The sequence below is a fragment of the Camelus ferus genome, chromosome 17 (genome assembly GCF_009834535.1).
Source record: "Camelus ferus isolate YT-003-E chromosome 17, BCGSAC_Cfer_1.0, whole genome shotgun sequence".
NCBI lineage: Eukaryota > Metazoa > Chordata > Mammalia > Artiodactyla > Camelidae > Camelus > Camelus ferus.
Genome location: NC_045712.1, coordinates 14,235,751 through 14,250,341, shown reverse-complemented (window position 1 = coordinate 14,250,341; position 14,591 = coordinate 14,235,751). Strand labels below are relative to the sequence as shown.

At 44.5% G+C, this 14,591-nt stretch overlaps 1 protein-coding gene and 1 non-coding gene across 9 annotated transcripts in view; both read right to left on the bottom strand.

Moving 5' to 3' along the window:
• Positions 1–14,591, bottom strand: part of PRICKLE2 (prickle planar cell polarity protein 2) — a 310,745-nt gene that overhangs the window by 126,812 nt on the left and 169,342 nt on the right. The window lies entirely within an intron of this gene.
• TRNAA-GGC lies at positions 2,888–2,959 on the bottom strand. Its single transcript has one exon. It is a non-coding gene; the product is annotated as a tRNA-Ala (tRNA).

Sequence of the window (14,591 nt, the reverse complement as noted above, 5' to 3'; positions counted from 1 at the left end):
CAAGCCCTCCAGGGGATTCTGCACGCAGGCTTAAGTTGGAGACCCAGCGGCCTAAGTGATCACCGGGAACTTCTGTTGAGAGCCAAAAAAAGAGGGAGAAGGGGTGAGCAAGGGCAGAGAGACAGGAGGGGCCTCTGAGGGGCCCACGATGGCAGGCTGGAGGCCTGGAGGTGGAATTCCGCCCACCTAAGCGTCTTATTGGGCCCACAGCAGAGGTCAGGAAACTTGATAAAGGGCCAGGCAGTAGATGTGGCAGGCTCTGATGGCCACGTGGTCTCCGTCTCCGTCACAGCTCTTCATCTCTGCTGCTCAAGCCTCACAGCTAACAACCTATAAGCAGATGGGCGTGGCTACATCCCCAAAAAACTTTCTCAAAATAAGGGCTGGGCCAGATTCAGCCTGCCGGTCCTGGTTTGCCAACCCTACATCCACACCACAGCGTCTCTTAGGAAAAATAAAAACAAAAAAAAAAGCTCTCTCTCAGATCTGGCCACTCTGAACTTAAGTTCCCAAGAGCAGTGATCAGCTGGAGCTGAATGGGGCAGCCCTCTTCCCTGAGGACCCGGCCTCTAGTTTCCCACAGTCCCTGCGGATTCTCTCCTAAACACCAGGGCAGAGAGTCAGTTCCCATTTGTCAGCCTGCTCCCTGTCTCCTGTATCTACTTACACAGAAATAAATGTGCATCTGTACATGTACATGTGTGTGTACGTGTGTGTGTACGTGTGTGTGTGTGTCTGTGTGTGTGTGTGTGTGTGTGTGTGTGTGTGTGTACTTTAACACCCACCAGCTTTCAGGACTTTATATTATAGAGATGCCTTCCCATTCCCACACTGACCCAAATAAATAAATAATATGCACAAGACGATAATGACCTTTTCTTAAAGCAGGAAAAGGGCATATTTAATGTCACCTTCTCAGCAGTCTACCTGGAACCCTGCATTTTCACTTAAGTGACATGAACCCAGTACAGCATTTCTCCAATGACACATTTTTCTCAGGGGCCTTTCCACCAAGGAAATTCCTCCACCTGACCGCCCTCCCTCCTTCCTTAACTTGTGCCCTTTTCCCCACCCTGCCTGCTCCAGAAAAGGCCTCTTGAAAGAAAACTACATAAATCTTCAACTCATCCGAGCGGAATGTTCGCACAGACAATCACAGACATTTTTTTTTGATTGGTTACACAAGTTAATTTTCCATTTACATTGTAGAGCAACAATTTATTCTACAATAAAACTAACCAACCCTGAGAGTCCACTTCAATTGATGCCTTGGCCAGGGGCCAAGATTTCTGGATTTTTTTTGCTTTCACAGACCTGCCTCCTGCATTTGCTCGGGGCCACCCTCACTTTATAGCTGCTTCTCCTTGGGTGCGTTTCACATACTCCATCTCCTGTATGTTTATGACCCTGAACACCAGTCCACGAATGAGTCTGTGGGTCCTGCCAGCATTAACAGTGGAGCCAAGAGCACACCTGGCCCTCTGTAAGAGCACAGGCTGACTGAGATGTTTATACAAGGAAGGGACAATGATGAGAGATGGTCAGAAGGATTAATTGGGCACTTACAGTGTCCCAGTCATCCCAAGACAGGGAATGACCATCCCCATTTGAGGGATGAGAAACATGAGGTCATGCCAATGATGACCCTAAAGAAAGAGAGAAAGTGACAGAACAGGGGTTGGAACTTAGGTCTGTCTTGTACCAACACCAGTGACTCTTAAATACAGAGATGTACTGATATCTACTCGTGTACACAACTCTAGAAATAGGATACCATCCCTCAAGGACAGGCACTTTTTATTTATCCTCTGTGGATGGTGGTAAAGAAGAATTTCTAGGCTGGGCTTAAAGAAGGATTTCTTGACTTTGGCAACATGGACAATTTGTGCCAGATAATTCCTGGCTGTGAGGGTCTATGCCCCGTACTGTACCGGTGCTTTTTAGCTTCCCTGACTTCTATCCACCAGATGCTGGTAGCCCTCCTCTTCCCTGCTGCGGTAAGTAAAAATGTCTCCAGATATTGCCGTATGTCCCCCGGTGCCCCTGCCGGGGACCAGTGGTCCAGAAATCCTACAAATCCTACCTTGCAACAAGTGATGACTGCCTCTTTGGCAGCTATGGAAGGCGGAGGTTAAGAACACAAATTCTGGTATCAAACATGCCCGAGTCAGAATCTCAGCTCCGCCACCTACTAGGTTTGTGGACGAAGAATTATTCCACCTCTGTGAGCCTCTCTGTGTAAGATGGGGACAGATAAGATTCTTCTGTGGACTCAAGGAGAAAATGCAGGTGAAGCCCTTAGCACAGTGCCTGAGAGTAAGAGCACAATGATGTCCGCTGTTATTTTTATGATTAAGAAAAACAGATGTGGGTAGGTGTCAGATTTTATCAGCTCATCTAACAGATATGTAAACTGAGGCTCTGAAATAGGAGGGATTAATTACGATTAGGACCTAGTCCACTTCAAGAAATACACATTTTTGGTCTTTGGACCTGTTGGGCTGTACCCCACAGTCCTCCAAGCCTGAAAAAAGAGCCCGGAGTCAAGGACAGAGACATCAATAGTTTAATGGCTAGGGGGAGCTTATACATCTGAAACAAGGTCCTGGAACAACAGCCCATGATGGCAGACAGCAGACAGGACATGGCAGTAGTCTTCGCTACAGGGGAGCGTGGCAGAAGTGGGCAGAGGGAGGTTACCATTTGGCTCATCAGTTACCAAGGAAACCAGCTGACGGACAGGTCACTCATAGCCCCTCCGGATAACAACTTCCATGGGGCAGATGTCTCCCCTTTGATAAACTATCATAGTGGGGTTTAATCTTTTTTTGGGGGGTAGGGGGATATATTAGGCTTTTATTTATTTACCTATTTTTTAATTTTTTAATGTAGGTACTGGGAATTGAACCCAGGACCTCGTGCATGCCAAGCACATGCCCTACCACTGAGCTACACCTTCCCCCTGATCTTTCTGATCTAAAGATTAATCGCTAGCTGGCAATGGGGCAAGCATGTATTAGGCTCGCTGATTAAGAGGTAAGCTCAGTCAGGTGAGTAGGATGTAGGTGAGGCAGGGACTGGTCCAGCAGGGGATGTGTGGAGAGCAAGAGAACAGCCATGTTGGATGGCCTGACCATACAACACCCAATGCCTGTAATCACCTCCGCCCCATAAAATTCTATCTTTGAGCCTCCTAGTATGTTATTTCTATACTACGCATGCTCATTCATCTTATAATTGTTAGTATTCCAATTTGTGGCAGCCAAATGATGGAATGGGACAAGTGAAGTCTTTAAGTCTACCTACCATACATGTGATGAAGCAGTCTATCAAAGACAAAAGAAGAACAGTTAGGAGAAAAAGAAGTGCCACCTTGCATGAAACCACAGCAGTGGCTCAAAGAGACCCTTCCAACATTTGGGAATATTTCGGTGAAATCAACCCTAGTCGTGGAGTACTTCACATTGTTTGATTTTGCTCAGTGAAGATGTTTGTTCTACCACTCGGTAACCACAGCTAGAAACCACGGGATCTCAGCTCAAGTGGAAAAACACCACCTCGATATGCTCCAATTTGTATACTTAATTGTTCTTTTTCCTCGTAAGGGAAGTTATGAGATGAGTCAGCAGGAAGAGGGAGTCATGTAGTAAGTGAGGCAGTAATTAGTCTCTCACGTGAAAATGTTGGGAAGAATTACCTAGTCATGTTTAGAAGGGAGCTCTCTCTGGCTGAGGTGGACATTTCATTACCCTGGATTTAGTGGACACATGCTGGACATTTTGATGTTGGCCACTGGGTGACAACAATGAAAGAAAAAGGTGATAAGCCTAGAGGATAAAAAATGAATGAATGGCTGGTGGGCTGGGGTGTGTGACTGTGTGTGTGTGTGACAGAGAGACAGAGAGAGAGAGAAAAAGAGACAGAGACAGAGAGAATGGGTATATCCATACATGCCTTCAACAAACCGCTATTTAGCATGATCTGAGCCTCATTTGCTCGCCAGGGTTACAGGAAGAATAAAGCAGTCCTTGACTCAAATAGATCACAACTTGATACACAGATATAGAAAACAGAAAGATTGCACTGCATACATACTACACATATATGACTACACTGAGGTTGTCCGTAGACCAACGGTTCTCAACCAAAGTGTCGTGGCATATAAGAGGATACCCTGAATCCTTCCAAACTGGGTTGTCCAATTTTGATCAATGACTCTAAATTATTTTTCTTATCAAAGAAGTATACTACAAAATCAACATCCAGCCTAAAGAATGTGGAATTAAGTCATTTAGCCATTTAGATCAATGGGGTGAATTATTAATAATCAGGGGTAAGAAGCATAGGGAAATTTCAAGCCAATCTTCCTGAAAGAAAAATTGTGTGTTCACTGGACAGATGACATTGGAAACTTTTTTTTTTTTCGTTTTCCAAAGCTTGCTTAAAAAAAAAAAAGTTCAATTTTAATCCCCTAAAATGTCCTGCCAAAAATTCTAGTATTTTCAAGTGTTTCGTAACAAAAAGGATTAAATGAGTAGACGAGGAAGAACAGGAAAGCCGCCTCTCAGGGTATACCCGGTTTCTCAAACTGGGGAAAACTGGGAAATAACGGATTAGAAATCTTTGCAGTCAAAGCTGTCTAAGTGCTAGTGGCCCTCACCTCCATCTTTCCACTTTTAAATCGTGCACTCAAAATACCCCGAGACTCATGTTGCACATGTGGATGTAAATACATGCTTCTATTTGGAATCAGAGTCCACACTCATAACAACGGAAGATCTTAAAGAAAATTGAGGACCTCGAAGGGGGGGGGATATGTGTTCAGGTAGACTGTAGGAGGATGCACTGAGCACTTCTGGCATTTTCAACTAGGTAGCTCTAACTGTTTCTCCAACGAGGCCAAGCATTTAAATTGAGAAAGCCATGGGGGAAGATTCCTCTTTTGGTTTCAATGATGATTTCTGAAAAGTTGCAAATTCACTGTAACTGACAGCTGAGCATTCTCCAGCTGAAGATTCTATCATATGAAACCCAAATGTGGCCTCAGAGCTCTCAGGTACAGAAGAAAACAAGGTGAAAGGTCCAGGTATCTAATAACCATGTGTTCTCAACTTGCCTGTAACTCTGGGATTTGTGCAAAGTGATAATTCCCTTTTAAGTGATAGTTCACTAGGACTTTTCCTATTGGTTTTGGGTTCTCCTGAATATCTCTCAAGAACAAAATCCCTCCAGTGATCTGGGGATCCCACTTTGAGGACCCCTGAATTGGACGCTTAAACATGAGAGGTAAAGACATTCACAGCCAGGGCTCTCATTCTCCCATGCTACGCCCAGCCTTCATTTCAATCAAGTTCCTGGTAGAAAGAGCCTTCATAAAGTTCTCAGGTTTCCCTGCCCCTTAATACAGGCAGGCATCCCAGAGAAGGAGGGGTCAAGATCTATCCACGTGGTTCATCCCAGGGCTCATCGATACGTGTTCACAGGAAGGTCTTCATGGCTCATTTAAAAACAAAAAACAAAAATTCATATATTCGAGATCACATATTTGAACATCTCATTTTGTAGATGAAAACCCTGACCCTAAAACAGGCCATGTGACTTGTCTAAAGCCACAGTGCTAGCCAGCAGTCACTGGCAGGGCGACATTGAGAATCTGGGATTCCCGATTGGTCAGTTTCCAGTACAGAATCCTTCTCCAGCAGGCCAGGCTCTCTGATCACATGATATATTGTAATTATTTAGATCATATATTTTTTTTCTCATTTGAACAGAAAGCTCCTCAAAGATATAAAATTAAAATACAGTTTAATAATCGCAGGTATTACTATGCATGCATTTTAATGTGCCTAAGATACAAGTGAGTTTTTCTTTCTTTTTGAAGCAGCATCATACTATTTATACCACCTTGCCATTTATTTATAGGCTACAGATTACCTGTAAGCGTCCTGATTTAAAAAGAGTAACTAATGCTCTAAAATGACTATTATCCTCAGGGAATAAAGACATCCTATTCTACAATCTTTTTGTCTTGCATCATATATAACCTGCTGTATCTTACTGATTCAGGCTTTAATTGTAGGTGGATCATTTTGGTTCCACTGTTTAGCTGTGCAAAACTTTGCAGCAATTAGAAGCAAGGCACGAAGTTCTTTCCCTTTACTTACTAAGACATCATTTCAAAAGAAAGAGTGCACAGACTGAATTACTGTAGGTCCTAATTGAAAGTAACTGAGGCCATGACCATGACACAGGAGAAAAGGAACTATCTTCCCCGTCAAGTTTCTTTAGCTACGTGTTGAGCTAGAAAGACTTCATATGAGACAGGCCTTCTGGTGTGGGGTACCACTGAGCTGACAACTCAAATCGATTCTTAATGAAGAAAATTAATTTAATTAGCACTTAGAGCATGGAATTTCATTTTCTAACGGGCCTCAAACACAAGTAGCCGGGGAAAACCATCTGGAGATCAAAGTGACTTTGGGTCTGGACTGGTTTTTCACTGGCCAGTCACCAATGGAGAAAGCAGCTATTCATTCCTTAGTTGGGTCAGGAAAACTGACAGTCTGCACACCCCAATCTGTAAAATTTGAACACCCAACCATCATCTATCAACCTTACGTAACTGAAACTTTACTCACTGAAATTTCTTTTGCAACAGAAAGCGGAACACATAATACTTTTTTTTTTTTTTTAAAGGCAGCCCACCATCTTACCAGATGAAAATTTAAATTCACATTAGAAAGAATTCACTTAACATCAGTTAATCTTCATGAATCACTCCCACTACCATCTTGCTAATGATCTGTCTTGGCAGAACATGGTTTCATCTAACTCCTCTGCCATCTTCCTTCTTCGTTTCAAGGAAAGCATTCAATAATGGGCAAATGGCAAATCATAGGGCAAAAGAGAGAAAAAACAAAAAACCTTGCCACTCAACTCCAAAAGGGAAATTGCCTCTCTTCTTCAATAAATTTCCAATCAGAAAGGACCAGGAAGATGTTAATTAACGTGCAGCCATCGTGGGGATATGGGGACGCCCACACATTCGGTAAACTGCAGGCTAATAATTAAAGTCCGCCGCCACATAAAGAGCAAAAGGTCAACCTCTCTCGCTGTCAGGCAGGTGGTGACTTGAATCACAGATCAATCACAATTCACATCAAAGGAGTGAGAGGTGAAGCCAAGGAGACAAATCCAGCTGGAAAACCTTGTTCCTTCACTTGGGTAATGTATCACCTCTTAAAACAAAACAAAACAAAACAAAACATTACCCCCTCCCACTATTCCATATTGCAAAATGTGGCAAACCTTTTATCCCGATGGACTCTCTTAGGAAAGAGAATCAAAACAGTAACAGGAGACTCCATAGACATCATGATAACACAACCCTGGCTAGAGCAATTGAACTTAAGTGATGCTGAGAAATAAATGAGTGGAGAATTCAACTCTTCAGGGAAATTCTTTTTTGATTCCTTACTCAAAGCAGTCATCTTAGGCTATGATTAAAAGTAAATTCCTCTGATTTACAAATACATGAAACTTCTCCTCAATATGATTTACTACCTTTAAAACGCTGACAGTCTTTCCCCTTTCTATAAAGTAATACAAAAACATTAATAATCCAGGAAAAAAAAAATCTAAACAGCAGCTGCATTATTTGGAGTCCTGGTCCTGTCAAATGGAGGCTCAGTGAAAAAGATGATAACTTGCCAACAAACCACACAACTAACCTTTCCTTACTGCACAGCTCAACCCCCAACTGGAGGCAAGTTACACAGTAAATGCCTTGAAGACCACACGGCCCTTTTCCTTGAACCCTACAGCTTATCCATCCTGTTCCACTCCCAGAACAGTCTGTTGTCCAGGTCTGAATCCCCCTGACCCTCTCGGGGGCTGCTTTCCTACCTGCAGTCTTGTACTAAGCATGTTCCTACCACCCAAACTGTTAACGGATGCTCCCTGAAGGCCGAGACCGTTTCGTGGATGCTGACGGGAGCTAGGCACTGTGCACTCGAGAGGCTCTCCACTAGAATGAACGACTCGTGGGGTTTATCAGCTTATGAACTGTGTTCACATGGAGCTCTGAATCCCACATTCCCAGCCCCTGGGTGACCTGGGGCTTTTCCTCATCTATTTTCTGAAAACAGAAACTTAATGATTTGTTCAAGGTGTGAAAACATCTAAGGAGCCAAGGTAGACTTGAAACCGAGATTTCAAATTCTAGGGTTCGATTCTACTTCCCTTCCTTTGCCACCAAAGCAAACCCTGCTTTCTCCTCTCAACCAGTGTCACCGATCAGCAGGTATTATGGACGGCCGTGAGAGCCAGACGGTTACTGGGTCTGCATCACAACATCCTTATGGACCTATAATCTCACGGGGCTATATTGGGTTTGTCAACTATTGATATTCGGGGCTGGATAATTCTTTGGTGTGGGAGGCTGTCCTGTGTCCTGTAGGGTATTTGGCAGTGTCCCTGGCCTCCACCCACTAGTGCCAGTGGCATCCCCTCCTCCAAATTGTGAAATTCAAAATAGTGTCAAGACTTTGACTAGTGCCCGCTGAGTGAGAAGACTGAGAATCACTGGGCTATTTATAGAGAAGCCATGTTTACCTTGCCTGTAGGGGGCACGTGACCCTGACTGACCAACCACAGCGCCCCGCACTGCCCACTCCCGCCCTTGATAGGTCCAGGAGTGTGTACGTCAAAGCAAGGGCCAATCAATACTACGGGTTTGGCAGGGAGGGTACTGATGTAAACACCGGAAGAATGGGAAACCTTCACTCCTGAGGTAACTGCACTCGTGGGTCTGGAGCAGCCAACGGTCATCTCTGGTGGCAGGTAGAAGGAAATGTAGCCAATGCACAGGAGTGCAGACATGAGGGAAGAGAGAGCCACCACGATGTAGTGTAAGAATATTCATCCACAGCGCCTGCAACAAGCCCCACCCCTCAGAATTCCCAGTTCCACCAGCCAATAAATTCCTTCTTGGTTTGTACTGGTTTGACCTGAGATTGAGAACTTTGCAACCCAGAGAGTCCTGATTTACCGTGTGGGTGAGGTCCAACGAGGGCTCCCCCCCGTAGCACAGAGTGAAAACCCACATCCTCTTCCAGGTCAGCAAGGTCTTACCTGCCCGGCATCTCCCCCGTCCCTGCTCACCCACCCTTGCTCCGGCCCCAGGGTCTCCTCCTCGATGCTCCTCGACACACGAGGTGCACTCTGTGTGCTGGTCCCTCTGCCTGGGACACCCCCAGTACCAGCACACCTCACTTCCTCCAAGTCTGTATTCAGTACTCCTCTAGTGCGAACCAAACAGCTGTAAGATCTCCCTTAACATTTCAGTCAAAAGACAGAGTCCATTTTGCACACAAGGCAGAGAAGTACCACGAGTGTCAGAGACGGGGACGTGCTCACAGCTGGGTGTCGGTTTCCCACTGCTGCTCAGCCCCAGTGGTGGGTCTGAAGTTTCCCATTTCTGAGTCTGCATCTGGGCCCCTTCACCCAGACTGGGTTTTCCTTTGCCGAACAGCAACCCAGTTACATTTGCTCATTTTAACCAATGACATTTCACATCTTGAATTCTAGTTTGTCCAATACTCCACAAATATTTACTAAGCTCCTAATACATGTCAGCCTCTGTTCTAGGCTTTGGGGACACATCACTGAGCATGGCAGATGTATTCCTCTGCCCTGCTGTACTGTCTACGGACGGGGGGGTCTCTCGCCACTTTGCACACAGACATGACTTACCGCCTATCTGGTCAGACCTTCCTATGCGTGAACTCACATTTTAATGGAACACACTGGAGACATTCTAGCAAAGTGTTTAAGAATGCATTTGATGAAATAAGGCCATTTGCTGCAACATGGATGGACCTAGAGATTATCATACTAAGTGAAGTGAAGTCAGACAGAGAAAGACAAATACCATATGATATCACTTATGTGTGGAATCTAAAATATGACACAAATGAACATATTTACGAAACAGAAACAGACTCGCAGACATAGAAAACAAACTTATGACTACCAAAGGGGAGAGGAGGTGGGGAGGGATAAATTAGGAGTTTAAGATTAGCAGATACTAACTACTATATATAAAACAGATAAACAACAAGGTCCTACCGTAGAGCACAGGGAACTATACTCAGTATCTTGTAATAAAGCATAATGGAAAAGAATATGAAAAGGAATATATATATATATACACACACATATGTATAACTGTCATTATGCTGTACACCAGAGACTAACGCAGTATTGGAAATCAACTATACTTTAATTTAAAAAAAAAAGAAAGCATTTGAGTCAACCCAATATGGTCTTCAAAAAAAGAAGAGGAAGAGGCTTATCTTGCACCCATGCCAACATCCCTTCCCTCACCCCCAATACATGCCTTCCTTTCTTTGGAATCTGGCGGCCCTTATTCAGGCCTGGCTCCACTGATGACCTAGCAACCTTGAACAAATTATTCATTACTGTGAGCTTCTACCTCCTCCTCCCCTGTAAAATCATAGTTTCCTACCTTCGCAGGGTGTTGGGAGGATTACACGAAGTGCTTCATCCAGGAGACTTCACAGAATGAGAAATCTGAGGCAATCAGCATGGGGAGATACTCTGAAGCCAAAAAAGCCCATGGAAATTACCTCCTCCCACCAGCTTTCTCTCCCAGGCAAGTTCATACTTGGTCACCATTAAATATGCCCCGCCCACTTCAAGGACAGGCCAGAGAGGTCATTTGGAAGTGTGCCCCCTCCCCACCCATTCGTTGCCTGGATGGAGAAAAATGAGCCTGAGACTGGAAGCCCTTCAGCTGATACAGTAACGGAGCGGTGGGCACGATCCTTAACCTCTTAAGAAGTCGTTTCCTCCAAGGTAGAACTGGTCTAGTGGCTGGTCAGAAGCATTTCTGCAATAATTTTCAACTGGCCTGAGCTTTTCTCTGTGCTTCATGTAACCCTTCCAGGAGGCAGTATGCAAACTGAGGGGAGGTGGTGGCCAGGGTGGGGGGGGTTGCACCAGCACAGGAGTCAGGAAGCTGATGCTCAAGAGTCGGCTTTACATCTTGGCAAGTCTTTGCCTTTCTCTGGGACTCGGTTTTCTCAGGGGTAAAACCTCAGCAGATTAGATCAGGGGTCAGCTTTTAAGTAAGAGAGTAAAGATATTAACCTTTGAGGGCCAAGGACTCCATACAGTTCCTGTCACAACTATTCAACTCTGTCCCTGCAGTGTAACAGGAGCCATGGGCAGTATATACATGAATGGGCATGGATGTGTTCTAATAAAACTTTATTTACAAAAAAAGGCTGCAGGTGGGATTTGGCCAGAGGGCCATTGTTTGCAAAAAGCCTTGGATTAGGTGATCTCTTTCTGCTACCTTCCAGTTCCAAATGTCCATAATTTAATAATTCAAGATTCACCTCCCATCTAGTCTTAGGGAAAGTTCAAAGCCTAGAAAGTTGAAATTAAAAGTTCAAGAAATAACAGTAACAGCAGCTACCAATTACTAAGTGATTGCTATGTACCAAGAACCCTGCAAATGGCTTGATGTGCATTTATCGCATTTGGTCCTCCCAGCAATTTGTGGAGGCAGATACTATAATTAATCTATTTTATTGGGAAAGAAACTGAGACTTCAGCAGTGTAAGTAAACTCACTGAACACCATAAAAGTGGGAAGTGGCAGAGCTGGGATCCAAACTGTTGTTTGACTCCAAAGTCCTTGCCTCCAACTACTGAATTACGGGGTTATCACAAAGTTGTCCAGAGACCTGCCCCCTACCCCGGCCACTTCACTCCCTCCCCTCCTTACTCTTCCATGAACCTTCCAGAGGTTCCGCGGAGGAACTCTGTTCTTGCATGCCACATAAGTTAAAAGACTGGTCTAAAAATAACACAAGAGTTCACAACGCTAGATGACAAATTGCTTTTTAATGCATAATAATTGACTCCTTGACCAGCTCAAGACCTCGCGGCGGCTGGAGTACCTAGACCAGGCCTTATTTGGAAGGTGACCACGGGACCAGCCCTGGATGCGGTCTGCAGTCTCTCACCCAGGCCAACACAGCCCCTTTTACAGAATTCTTTCAACTAGGATGGAGGGGAAAAAAAAAGAGAAGAAGCAAAGACCTTCATCTTACCCTGGTTTATCACAGTTAAAATAATCAGCAACCAAACTCTCAAGAAACAGTGGCCTTGAAGAAAAAAAAAAAAATCAAAGGGCAACTTGGGACGTGCGTGGGAAAGGCTGGCTGATGTCCCGAGAGGCGTTTCAAGGTGGGGCACCTGCCGATGCTTCACCAGCGCCGGTGTGTCTGACACTCTGCGACTTCATCAGAGTGTCCTCCAGCAACTAGCAATTATTCGTACCCTCCCTTTGGGGCCCCGAGATGGACAGAGGCTTTTGAAAACAGAGGCGTATGCTTCGGGGTGGCCACAGTCCCCTTTCTCTTGCTTGGTGGCAGACAACTGCACTCTCCAGAGAGTTCTGGCGTCCACAGCAGGCACAGAGAACATGTTAACGCAACAATTCAATAAATATTTAATGGTCTTGCCTTAGCCTGCTGATGGGATGAAGCTGGAGCCTCATTACCTACTTTCACCTCCTCTATTATTTATGAACTTTATTCCTTTACACTAACACACAGCCGGGTGGAAACAAACCGAAATCGTGAACACAGTGGAGAGAGGAACACACGATTCGATACCAGGCCACCAACCCTGGTGCAGGTCATCTTCTGGTGAGAGGCTTTGCTTTCGTCCCCCAGGGTGACAGACAAGCCTGCTACACAACCAGACAAGATGCAGCCTCAGGAATTAGGATCAGATATATTTATGGTGATGGCAACACTCAGAAGATGCACAAGAAGACAGGGGTCCTGAGTCCATTTCTCACCTCCTGATCAACCAGGGAGAGCTACTCTTATGATGGTATATTATACATTTGGCCAACAACAACATTGTACATCAACTCTACTTCCATAAAAAAAAAACAATAAATTAAAACAAAATAATAAGTTGTCCCAGGAGACTTCATCCTTCCCACCCACATGGCCCTAGTCATTCTTTGAGACCAGCTCAAATGTCACCACCTCTGGGAAGCGTTCCCCACCCCTCCCAAGTCAAAATGAATCATTCCTTCCCTTGTGATCCCACATGCTTGTTGAAAGTGTTATGATAGTTTTTATCTCACAGGGTGACTCAAGTGTAACAGACAGGAATAGTTGACAGGGAAGACTCAAGTCCAGATGCCTGCGTCACCAGCTGTGCGGTCTCGGGCACGTTCCTTAACCTCTCAACGCTGAATTTACTTATCTTTAAAATGGAGGTGACGGTTAGCATCTGCAAATCCCAAACTCCTGATTTATTCCCTCCCCCGCCTTCCCCCCAAAAACAAAAAATAAGTTCGCTTTCTATGCCTGTGAGTCTGCTTCTGTTTCAGAGATACATTCGTTTGTGCCATTTGTTGAGATTCTACATATAAGTGATACCGTATGACACTTGTCCTTCTCTTTCTGACTCACTTCCCTTAGTATGACAGTCTCCAGGGCCATTCATGTTGCTGCAAATGGCATCACTTCCTTCTGTTTTATGGCTGAGTAGTATTCCATTGTATATAAATACCAGAACTCCTTCATCTAATCATCTGTTGATGGACATTTAGGTTCCTCCAATGGGATTTGCAAATACTGAATACTGACTACTATATATCACATAGATAAACGACAAGGTCCTACTGTAGAGCACAGGGAACTATATTCAATAACTTATAGTAACCTATAATGGAAAAGCGTATGAAAAAGAACACATATATGTGTATAACTGAATCACTATGCTGTACAACACAATGTTGTAAATCAACTATATTTCAGTAAAGTAAAATCAAATAAAATGAAACAAAATAGGATGATGACTATTGTGATATTATGGGAGACAAATAATTTCGTACTTAGCAAGCACTCAAATGTTCTCTCTAATACCTAGATACCCATATCTGTATCTGTATCCATATCCGCATCACAGAAATATGCACATGCGTGTACGTATATGTACTCGTATACATAGACACTCATATACGTGCATAAAAATATGAGGTTTCTGATTCCTTCTACATACTGTCTGTAGAAGAGAGGTATGTAGAATGTAGCTTACGTAGTATGTGGAAGCAATCTGGAAGTTCATACCTAGCTTCTCACTCAGTAGAAGCTGTTGTGAACCTGGGTGGCCCAATTCTAAGCCATAATAGTGAGTAGGGTCATTTTAAAAGGCCACACACCCAGGCGCTGTTTTCTCTTTCTCACGTCCCTGCTTTCAAGCAGACTGGTAGGGAAAGGGGCTTCCTCTCCGCATGCAGGCCTGAGCCTGTTGGTCACTGCTCTTGTTTACTCGTCTATGGGACTGGAGAGAAGGTTTGGTAGGATCCCGAGACACATAGTAATGACTAGGGGAAAGCAGGAGGCCCTGTTTCGGCCTCAGCTGCAGCCACATGCCCTGGTCCAGCCCTGAGAGGGCTCCCCACTGAAGGCTGATGGCTGTCATCCTTCCTTATAGGTACCCTGGGAGCATCTTTGGAAGGAGCAAGGGTAAAAA